The sequence below is a fragment of the Borostomias antarcticus genome, assembly GCF_949987555.1.
Source record: "Borostomias antarcticus genome assembly, chromosome: 1".
Lineage (NCBI taxonomy): Eukaryota > Metazoa > Chordata > Actinopteri > Stomiiformes > Stomiidae > Borostomias > Borostomias antarcticus.
Genome location: NC_140234.1, coordinates 10556366 through 10568176, shown reverse-complemented (window position 1 = coordinate 10568176; position 11811 = coordinate 10556366). Strand labels below are relative to the sequence as shown.

At 45.1% G+C, this 11811-nt stretch overlaps 1 pseudogene across 1 annotated transcript; it reads right to left on the bottom strand.

Annotated features, from left to right (window-relative positions):
- Positions 1-280: 280 nt before the first annotated feature.
- LOC311307778 (putative nuclease HARBI1) lies at positions 281-7389 on the bottom strand (annotated as a pseudogene). The gene is made up of 4 exons: positions 7203-7389; positions 7033-7148; positions 744-853; positions 281-650 (listed from the first exon to the last, which is right to left on the bottom strand). The product of its transcript is annotated as a putative nuclease HARBI1 (transcript).
- Between the last annotated feature and the right edge of the window lie 4422 nt (positions 7390-11811).

The following is an 11811-nucleotide window of genomic DNA, read 5'->3' as shown; positions in this document are numbered from 1 at the left end:
ATTGTTTGATTGGTTTCCATCTGCCTCGTTAGTATGTGTACAGTATTTCTAGCCTACATGTACAGCAGCTTTGTCTGTTCCATTTTCTGTAGCTGTGGAGGTGTGAGGTGGAGAAACTGGAGTATGAAAAGAAGGTATATCAGTAAGAACGTCATTTATTGCCCGGCATGGATGACAATTCAACTAACATGTCTCTCTCTTTGTTTCTAGCAACGAGAGGACATCTGAGTTACATTTCAATAAAAAGTTGTTACTTCACAAAATGCCTCCTGTTCAATGTTCATGCAAAAAATTGCTGTGTGATGGCCTCTCACAGCCCTGCCAGTAGGGTAATCCAAAGTGATGGGGTCCACGACATCAGGGGGTTGCATGGTGACCGGTGGGGCTCTCCTTCCTAATGCCAGCTATGTTGTGGAGTACAACACATGCCGACACAATTTGGCAGGCTCTCTCTGGGGCCACCCTGAGCCCGCGCAGGCAGCTGAAGCGGGCTTTCAGAACCCCAAAAGCCATCTCTATCCTGACCCTCGTCTTGGTAAGGGCCACATTGAATGTGTTTTGTGGCCCTGGCTCTGGGTTAGGATAGGGTGTCATCAAGAAGGGCATGCACGCATACCCCCTGTCCCCAAGCAGCACTCCATTGAAAAGCCCTGAAGGTGAAGAGGAATATTGCCATGGTCAGTATCGTACATGCATTGTGGGAAATAACATGAGAAACACTATGTAGGCTACAGTTGCCATACCTTGCTCAAACTTGTGGCACAGTGTAGACTCCCTAAAGATCCGGGAGTCATGCACTGACCCAGGCCACTTCACATCAAGGCTGGTGATCATGCCGTTGTGGTCACGTCATCTGCAAAAGTATTTGTGGTTCACAACATAAGACCATAGAATTCAAAGTGAATGTAGCATGTGCATTTGACTGAATTACTGCTACATGTCTGCTGACTATTTATTATTGAATGAACACAGGGACTGCACCAGACTGTTGATGGGGGGGGGTATGATGGTTTCTTTTTTGATATGATGTGATGATGTATAGTTGTTCTGTGCTGCTCCTGTTGACACTAATTTGGTTGTACATGTGCTTTTCTCATAATGACATTGTTGTGTTGTGGCTGTTGTTACAGCCTGAGGGCGCTAGAGGACAGAGAATGAGGTACGACCGTGTTGGAAGGTGTCTTGGGTCGTTGTTGAATAAAGAGGATGAATGGCAGCTGCCAAATAATTTCATACTGTTCTGAGGTCTGAGTTAAGGAAAATAATAATAGAACCTCATGCAATGTGAATAACAAAGGTGAATGTCTAATTTCATGTTTCAATGTGACGGTTACTTTATACTAAGCGATTAATGCTAGTTTTTGCATAAGAGCCAATTGTTGTTATTCATTTTGCTGATTAATATACATACCAAGTTATTTGACACTTGTTAATATCAGCCTACAAAATTGTTTTATTTTTTGCCTGGTTTACACAAGAAGTAATTCCTTCAAGAAAAGGGGAAATGTTGTGTCCTGTTGTTACAGCCTGAGGGCGCTAGAGGACAGAGAATGAGGTACGACCGTGTTGGAAGGTGTCTTGGGTCGTTGTTGAATAAAGAGGATGAATGGCAGCTGCAAGTCTCCCCGGCTAATACTTTGATACATCTTACAACTGCAGAATACCACACTAAGGCATGTTTAAATGATTTTATTGTGAGCTCACAAGGTATGTCTGATCTCCAGAGCAGGGATATCAGAGTACAAATGTGTGGTCAGAAAACAATGAGTCTCATACTTCAGCCAAAATGACCTCATCTTAAGACCTCCTCCTCCTTATCTCTCTGGGCTAGTGGAAAGGGCTCTCCCCCTCCCCCAACTTAACATTCTTGAAGCTCACAGACCTGCTTCCACACACCACAAAACACTGATTCTTCTTCCAGGAACACAAGGTGATATTTCCCTCACGCTGCCCAGGGACATTTACAACAGCTCTTTGTCCTGTAACATCTGGGCCCCGACGCCTTAGATAGATTGAATCCAGCTTCATCAATGAAAATGAACTCTTGACGCTGTGCAGATGCGCCAAATACCACCAATAGGCCGTTAACACCTCTCATATTGAAATGAATGGAATGCACAAGAACAAGAGCCCTGGATCAGGTCCAAATCCAGCCAGCTTGCTAATAACACCAGCTAACATTAACTAGCCAACTTCAGATAGAAATCTAACCAGGTAGATATGAATAGGCTAGTGCAGGATCTTGACTAGTCGTAACGTTTGAAGACCATAAATGCAAATGAAAACGCAAGTGCTAATTTTACCATACTTTGGAAAATAAGTACCCTAACACACCCTATAGAACATGTAATCTATGGGCTGCAGCTATTGAGTCTGAGAGAAATAATAAAAGGAACAAATCCTTATTAAATCCATTTTAATTCATGAATGTTTCAGAGGGCAGATGATAACCTCCTTCTAAGCAAGGAGCAGGTGTTCATAATTCTGTCTGCATCACTACACTGATGGGACATTTTGGTTGTACCGTCTGATCACAACACTAACTGTTCTAATTTTTAACCTATCTGTCTACATATCTATCTGTCTGTCTGTCTCTCTCTATCTTTCATTGTCTGCCCCTGTTTTATTATTGTATCCGAGGCTTCACGTTTGGTGATGGGACCTCAGTGGGTGAGAACAGACATGCTGAATAGACATAAAGATCTAGGCATGGGCAGCATCTTTCCATCCATTTAAAAATAAATATGTATTATTTTATGCCAACCTACATTCAGTCTAGCCCTAACCCTAACCTCTTAGAGTGCAGGAAGTGTCGGCCAGCTGTGTCGTGTGTGTGTGTCTCCATTCTCAGCGTCAGTACATCGAGTTTGATAGTTCACCTGGGCCAGCAGACTAAGCAGAGCCTCGACCCAAACAAGGTGTCCTGAATGGTCTCCCAGGTCCGCCTTGTACAACTGAACTGTCAGCCCAGTGTTTCAGTGTGGTCTACAAGCTATTCAATAAAACCTGGAGAAAATGATCTGTATCTTGTCTTTACACTTACAGCACACATGCTGCACAAATGATGACCTTAATTGTATGACACTTGTTTTGTAAAATGCACAAGGGTATCTCTAACTTGGCTAGACTGTGGATGTGGTGACTAGTCCAGGCCAATCAGCATGGTATAAGCTGCATACAGGTGAGCAGAAGCTGAAACGCTTGTTCCTTGGCTAGGACCAAGGCAGCTTGCCAGCAGGGTCAGGCCTGTGCCGGGAGGTCAGTACATTAGAACCCCCTTAGGCGGGCTGTATGTATCCTAGGTTCTCAAACTTATATTTGTGGTATAGAAAGGTAGAACTTGCTTGGTTGGTTATGCAAGTGTGTGTGTGTGTGTGTGTGTGTGTGTGTGGTACTGTTGATTTTCCTCCACACTCCTCTCTCAGCCATATGTTTCCCCTATGTGGATCTGAAAACAGTGATAGGGATTAAATTAGGTTGCTAAGAGAACTGCTAGTCACCAGAAGCATTCAAGAACATAACCCGTGCTGGAATACTAGTGTATGAACAAATCAATACAAGTAGAGCACATCTACTGACAGGCTGGCTGAATGACTGGAAGACTGACTTGGGACCTCCACTGAGGGCATCCCAGTCCTGGCTATGGATCAGTAGGCTAGTGATGCTCCCCTGCCCCTGGGCTGTGTAGACCATTGCTAGCCTCTACCCACAAGCCATTACATTGATCATAGGCCTACTAAGAGAATACCAAGGGGAGTCTTGGTAAGGCTTTTATCAGGGAGGTTGATGGATTACGTCTTTCAAGCTACATGATTTGCATTAAAAATATAATCTCTCTCACCCACAGTCATGTAATCCAGTCAATCTAACTCCATAACAAATTGCATTAGGCCTACGTAACTAGCAAGCTAGCAAACTGTCTCTGATTGGCCAAAGTAGAAATTGATTGACAGTTGACCCGCCCCCTGGAAGTCTCTGGGCCTGCAGAGATACACACTTGGGAAATTGAGGGGTCTTCTACAGGGCAATAAAGTGGGATCTCTGTATAAAAACGCCTAATGAGAAGCAGGGGGCTTGATACCACAAGGGAACATGCATAATGGGTGGGGGACAACATGTTTACATGTGTACAGTACTTGTTGTTGTTGGCAACCCCGCCCCAATAGCGGACCTAGGACTACAACTGGCTAAATTGGCTCTGATTGAGAGACCTGTGCCACTGATTGTTTGATTGGTTTCCATCTGCCTCGTTAGTATGTGTACAGTATTTCTAGCCTACATGTACAGTAGCTCCCATCTTGTTCTTTGTCTGTTCCATTTGCTGTAGCTGTGCATAGTCCCTGGTGTTTCCGGTGCCATCTTGTAAGTCTGTAAGTTTATAAGCTCTGTCTTTTCTTCTTCACATGTCGAGTGTATACCGTGGTTTTATTGTTAAGTCTTTGGTTTTGTGAAAACTGCTGAAACCTCAATGCACCTGTGACAGTTACATGCAGCCCTTGTGATTGCTTAAGTCAGTATGAAACCATCTACCGGCAAACACCGCCTCTTTATATGTGCACGCGCTCATAGCTAGATTAGATCAGCTGGGTCGAGTTAACGAGTTGATAACCACCTTCGTGGTTCCGTTTATCCGTGATGCTGTTGTCTCGTTTACTCGAGCGAGAAGTTTATCTGGATGTGTTGAACTAGTTTCGCGCGTGCACATATAAAGAGGCGGGGTTTGCCGGTTTGGCCAATCACAAACATGGAGCGATCTAGATCCGCCTACTTCACACAAGAGGAGCAGACGCTCATTCAGAAATATGAAGACTACAAACATTAGTATTCTGGCCAAGACTAACACGGTTGCTGCAACTAAAGCGATGAAGGAAAGCTGTCTGACTGTTTGAATGCGTAAGTTAATAGGCTTATCAATATTAAATTTTATTAATATAGCTGTTTGGTCAATAGCCATATAACTTGCTACATGCCCCATGATGAACGCACTATGCTGGCCTAGATGTGACGTTTGCATGCCTTAACATGAATGAGTTGCATAGATGTAACGTTAGGACTATTCTTTTATATACCTTCAGTGCAAACCCTGGCAATGGAAAACGTTCATGGGAGCAAGTGAATAACAAACATAAAAACATAATCCAAACCGGTAAGTAGCCTAGGCATAGGCCTACTTGAATTTCTCCAATAAACAGGGTTGTAATGTTTAATACAAAAATCACTTTTAGGATGATGTTCTGAAGTGTACAAAGGCATATAGAACAATTACAATTCCTTTTAAATTGCTTGAAGCCAATAGGAAGAAAAATGAGTCCAGAAAGACTGGAGGTGGCCCTGCTCCAAAGGACTACACCCCTGCTGAGGAGCTGGCCCTCTCCAACAACGAGGGTCGCCCTGTGATGGACGGGGTGAAGGGGGGGGTCTCCTCCGACCCTGGTGCCAGTTGCAGCTCCCAACAGTATGTACAGGGTAGGTATTTCAATTACTCAATAATAAAATACAGGGTTGCTAATAAAACGAATCACAATTTCATTGCAAACTTTTATTAATAATAGTCATTGTGCGAGTAAGTAGTAAAATGCATTAACTTTCTCTACAGTCCATGGGGATACTCTGGTGTTGCTGCCACCACCCACACACACAGCCCAGTCCCATACATGGGTAACAGTGGAGGCAACCTGTCATATAGCCTACACTGGCATGTAATCTGTGGTCACGTATGTATTAAATACACCATTGACATATTTTCTTCCCATCAGTTGGAGCCAGTAGACGACGCTACAGTGTCTGTATCCTCACAGAGGGCATTGGAGGCTCTGACACAGAGGGTGAGTGTGGACATTTGTCTGGAACTGAGTTGCATTGGGATGGGACACAATTGGTTCTAGTGCTCCCTATCTATAGATGACTCAATTGCTTCCATCGCTATGATGTTCCTTCTCCAGGAAGGAACATCTCACATGACAATTCAACTAACATGTCTCTCTCTTTGTTTCTAGCAACGAGAGGACATCTGAATTACATTTCAATAAAAAGTTGTTACTTCACAAAATGCCTCCTGTTCAATGTTAATGCAAAAAATAGCTGGGTGATGGCCTCTCACAGCCCTGCCAGTAGGGTAATCCAAAGTGATGGGGTCCACGACATCAGGGGGTTGCATGGTGACCGGTGGGGCTCTCTCCTTCCTAATGCCAGCTATGTTGTGGAGTACAACACATGCCGACACAATTTGGCAGGCTCTCTCTGGGGCCACCCTGAGCCCGCGCAGGCAGCTGAAGCGGGCTTTCAGAACCCCAAAAGCCATCTCTATCCTGACCCTCGTCTTGGTAAGGGCCACATTGAAGGTGTTTTGTGGCCCTGGCTCTGGGTTAGGATAGGGTGTCATCAAGAAGGGCATGCACGCATACCCCCTGTCCCCAAGCAGCACTCCATTGAAAAGCCCTGAAGGTGAAGAGGAATATTGCCATGGTCAGTATCGCACATGCATTGTGGGAAATAACATGAGAAACACTATGTAGGCTACAGTTGCCATACCTTGCTCAAACTTGTGTCACAGTGTAGACTCCCTAAAGATCCGGGAGTCATGCACTGACCCAGGCCACTTCGCATCAAGGCTGGTGATCATACCGTTGTGGTCACGTCATCTGCAAAAGTGTGGTTCACAACATAAGACCATAGAATTAAAAGTGAATGTAGTTTGTGCATTTGACTGAATTACTGCTACATGTCTGCTGACTATTTATTATTGAATGAACACAGGGACTGCACTAGACTGTTGATGGTGCGGGGGTGGGGTATGATGGTTTCTTTTTTGATATGATGTGATGATGTATAGTTGTTCTGTGCTGCTCCTGTTGACACTAATTTGGTTGTACATGTGCTTTTCTCATAATGACATTGAATTGAATTTGGAAGGTGGGGGTGATATTTATTGATGTGAATATTTCCATATGTGCCATGAAGGAATTAACTTTCATCAGCTCCTGCAACAATCATATCAAGGAATGAGTAGGCCAAATACTGAAGTGTCTTTACCTGCACATTGATGCTATGAAATGACTTGCGCTTCACATAATCCCCCTCATTTTCTCCAAGGGTGGCGGAGATTGGGATATGTGTGCAGTCTATAGCACCGATCACTCTGGGGAAACCTATGCAAAGAGTGGGCAGCATTGGCTACAACAGTAAACATCATATTGGTTCACAGTAGGCTATATCAAGTAGGTTCTTAGCTGCCATTTCATAAAAGCCCTCTTTTATGGACTGCATGGGCAAGTGGCCTGGGAAGGTGACAAACGCGTCAAGCAGCTTGGTAAGGGCAACGACCACCTTGCGTATTGCGCGACAGACCGTGTTCTTACTCAGGTTTTCTGCATCGCCGACAGCATCCATGTAGCTACCTGTAGCAAGAACCGCAAAGCAATACATACAGTCTGTGGGACTGTAAGCGCATGACTTCACTGTAGCTACATGTGGCTCAAGCAGCTGACAGATATAAATGATCCCTTCTGCCGAAAATCGGTATCTTTCATATAAATAGTCATCCGAAAACTCTAATGGGTTTTGTCGGTCCTTAAATACTCTCGCCTTCCTTAGAGACCCTCTAACTATTCGCGCACCGAGCTCCACGGGATCCTCTAAGAAAGGACAAGTTGCGCCATCTAACCTGTATTGAGGTCATTGTGTCACACATTTACATTGGGCACAATTTTTATATAAACCACCCAGCGGCCACAGGGAGCTGTGTGCACATTTTGAATGGGCACTGTGGCACCTAGTATCAAGTACCCCCAAATAGCAAACATGTAATTTAATGTAATTTATTGCTTTATAAATGTTCTTAGCTGTTAGACAAACATACTCCAGGAGCTTGCTCGATCGCCTTGTTGAGAGGGGTTAGGGAAGAATTTTTACAGCTCACTTATCTGGCCCCCGGGTGATTACTGTTTTTTTGCTTCCCTCTGGAATATGTAGGGGTGGGACGTATACCCACCTCCCTTGTTCTCTGCACTGTAGGTTGACACTGAGTGCCCATGTATTCAAGGGCTGCCAGCTGGCAGAATGGGAGTCGCTGCACACTCTAGCTCCGATGCAAAATATTTATTAAGGCTTCCGACTTTGTTTGTACTGCAAAACCAAGCCTGGTTAAACAGACAGCTTTTCCCTGCTAGATTAACATTCTTATTTTATCTGTCCCCAATCTCACCCCTCTCTAGGGTAGATGTAGACTAAGTTCCACTGATTGTCACACACCTGAGTGTGTGAAATTTGTTCTCCACATTTGACCCATCCCCTGGGGGAGCGGTGAGCAGCAGCGGTGGAATCGTTTGGTGATGTAGCCCCCCAATTCCAACCCTTGATGCTGAGTGCTCAGGGAGCCAATGGGTCCCATTTTTATAGTCTTTGGTATGACTCGGCCAGGGATCGAACCCACAACCTCACAGTCTCTGGGCGGAGACTCTACCACTAGGCCACAGACCTGGTATATAACAACCTCACCCCTCTCTAGCGTACTGTAGCTACTATTCCACCACAGTCTCTGGCATGTGTGTACATAAGGCTGCATCTCCTTTCTCTTCCTCTTCTGAGTGAGCACTTGTTGACGTCCCCTCATGGATCTGAAAGGGATGAACAGGTATAAGAAAGTGTCAGATCACTCTAAATAGCCATTGCATGTGTGGGCACAAGTGGACAGTTGAGGGTGAAGTGTTATGAACTGTTGGGAAAAAGCTGCCCTGACTGACCATCCGCCAACAAGGCATCGCAACGTTTATTAGGGGGCCAAGCACCAAAGGTTCGTTCGTTCTAATGACAAGACTGCCGCTACAGTGGTAAACCACATGGGGTCCCTCAAGGGAAATGTTAGGCCCTCTGTTAGAAACCTGGGTGTCTTCTTTGATCAAGCTATGCACTTGGACAAACATGTCAAATCCCTAACGCGTTCCTGTTTTTTCCACCTCAGAAATATTGCCAAACTCCAATTCATTGTATCACATACTTGCATTTATTTCATCACGACTTGACCACTGTAATTCACTGTTTACCTGCCTCAACAAATCCTCTGTGGGACAACTTCAGCTAGTCCAAAATGCTGCTGCAAGACTAATCACTAGGTCAAAGAAGACATGCCACATCACCCCCATCCTGGCCTCCTTGCACTGGCTCCCAGTTCACCTCCGGATCGAGTTCAAAGTCCTGGTGTTCACCCACCGAGCTCTTCACGGACGGACCCCGGCCTACATCTCAGAACTTTTACACCCTCACTCTCTGAGTCGGTCTCTGAGGTCATCCGACCAGGGTCTCCTGGCGGTGCCCCGGACCAGACTAAAAACCCAGGGTGACAGAGCATTTGAGGCGGTGGCGCCAAGACTCTGGAACGCTCTTCCCCAGGCCCTGAGAGAGCCATCCACTGAACTCATGTTCAAAAAACTTCTTAAGACACACATGTTCAGACAGGCCTTCGGCCATCTATAACGCCTTGCTGCTCGCAATGTTGTTGTTTTTTTTTCTGTTCTGTGTCGTTTTAATTTTGTCTCGAGTTGTACTGCCATTTTAATTTATTACTGTAAAGCACTGTGCATCCGTGCTGTGAAGAACGCTATATAAATAAAGCTTACTTACTTACTTACTTACTTACTTACTACAGTATAAAAGTCAATTCATTGCAGATGCATCCATACATACACTTGGTTCCCTCTGGTATTCAGGGCCTCAAAGATGAGCGTCAGGATAAACTTGTAATACTTTCTGGGGTGGCACAAAGCAGGGAGTAGCATGTTTCCAAACAGTCTCACTAGCAAACAGATACCAACACAAGGAGGCAACCGACACCAACCCAGAGAAGACAAACTCTGGATCCTCCCCAGCTCCCACTGAAACTGTCTTTCTCTCTCTTCCTCTACAAGCTCCCTGTCTTTCTCCTCAAGCTCAAATTGCTGCTCTCTCCCTCTCTTTCCTCTGCTCTACCCACAGAGCCACTAGAGAAAATTGCTCTTTCAGCAATGCTATCAAATCACTCCTTGTCATAGGGGAGGCCTCCATTGCGCCACGCGCCTTAGCCAACTCAGCTAGCCAAGATGACCCAGTAAGGCTTATGAACTGCCATTTAGTAAGCTGATGCAGAAACGCGCCCGCAGAAGCCAAGGAGGCCCTTCCTACTGTAGGTCCGCTAACACCAGCCATAGCTGCTCCCCATAGCATCCAAGCTAGCACAGTACTCTGCTGGTCTGATTCTAAAAAAATGACAGGGTGGGTCTTTATTTTGCCATACAGTGACACACGCATTACATAGTGAACGGCGACACGGCACACACACACACATGCAACTTTCGGGGGCCGCCGGTGGAAACTGTTCCCTGTTTTTATCACATCCCAAGCCTACCTCTCCCAGGGGCAGCCAGGAGCAGTGGGCCGCCATCGTTCATGGCGCCCGGAGACCAAGTCCAAGTACTCAGTCCACGTCCTGCTCAGGCACCGGATGGTGATCAGTGGACAACTCTGCCCCTCTCTTTACCCGAGTGTCCAAAACACATGGCCTCAGATCAGATGATACGATAACGAAATCGATCATCGACCTTCGGCCTAAGGTGTTCTGATGCCAGGTGTACTTGTGGGTATCCTTGTGTTCGAACATGGTGTTTGTTATTACAAACCGTGACTAGCACAGAAGTCCAACAACAAAGATAATAAATCTAGTAATTATATTCCGTAAACTGAGGCATGTTTAAATGATTTTATTGTGAGCTCACAAGGTATGTCTGATCTCCAGAGCAGGGATATCAGAGTACAAAGGTGTGGTCAGAAAACAATGAGTCTCATACTTCAGCCAAAATGACCTCATCTTAAGACCTCCTCCTCCTTATCTCTCTGGGCTAGTGGAAAGGGCTCTCCCCCTCCCCCAACTTAACATTCTTGAAGCTCACAGACCTGCTTCCACACACCATAAAACACTGATTCTTCTTCCAGGAACAAAAGGTGATATTTCCCCCACGCTGCCCAGGGACATTCACAACAGCTCTTTGTCCTGTAACATCTGGGCCCTGACGCCTGGTTTTAGATAGATTGAATCCAGCTTCATCAATGAAAATGAACTCATGACGCAGTGCAGCTGCGCCAAATACCACCAATAGGCCGTTCACACCTCTCATATTGAAATGAATGGAATGCACAAGAACAAGAGCCCTGGATCAGGTCCAAATCCAGCCATCTTGCTAATAACACCACCAGCTAACATTAACTTGCCAACTTCAGATAGAAATCTAACCAGGTAGTTATGAATAGGCTACAGCAGGATCTTGACTATTCTAATGCTAGAAGGCCATAAACGCAAATGAAAACGGATCATGGATCCCTTTACCTGCCCCAAGTCCTCATTTTACCATACTTTGGAAAGTACCCTAACACACCCTATAGAACATCTCATCTATGGGCTGCAAGGATTGAGTCTGAGAGAAATAATAATAGGCACAAATCCTTATTAAATCAATTTTAATCCATTGCTTTTATCTAAAGCAAAATTGATTATGCTCTCCTAAAGCTATAATCAAAGTTTTGATGATTGAGGCCAAATTTAGGGACTCAAATAGGATTGAGTCCACCCAATAATTTTTTTTCACAAAACTAATAATTCCCTTTATTTGACAAACCAATCATAGCCTACATACCAGTGATTATACCAATATGAGGTCATTTTAAGATCAATCAACCATTCAGTTCCGAGTCCGGGTCCAGAACCAGGGCTACAGCCAACAGCAGGAGGAGGCGGACTGGACTGGGAAGGTGTTTGCATAGTCCTTGAACTCTGCTCCCTTCTTT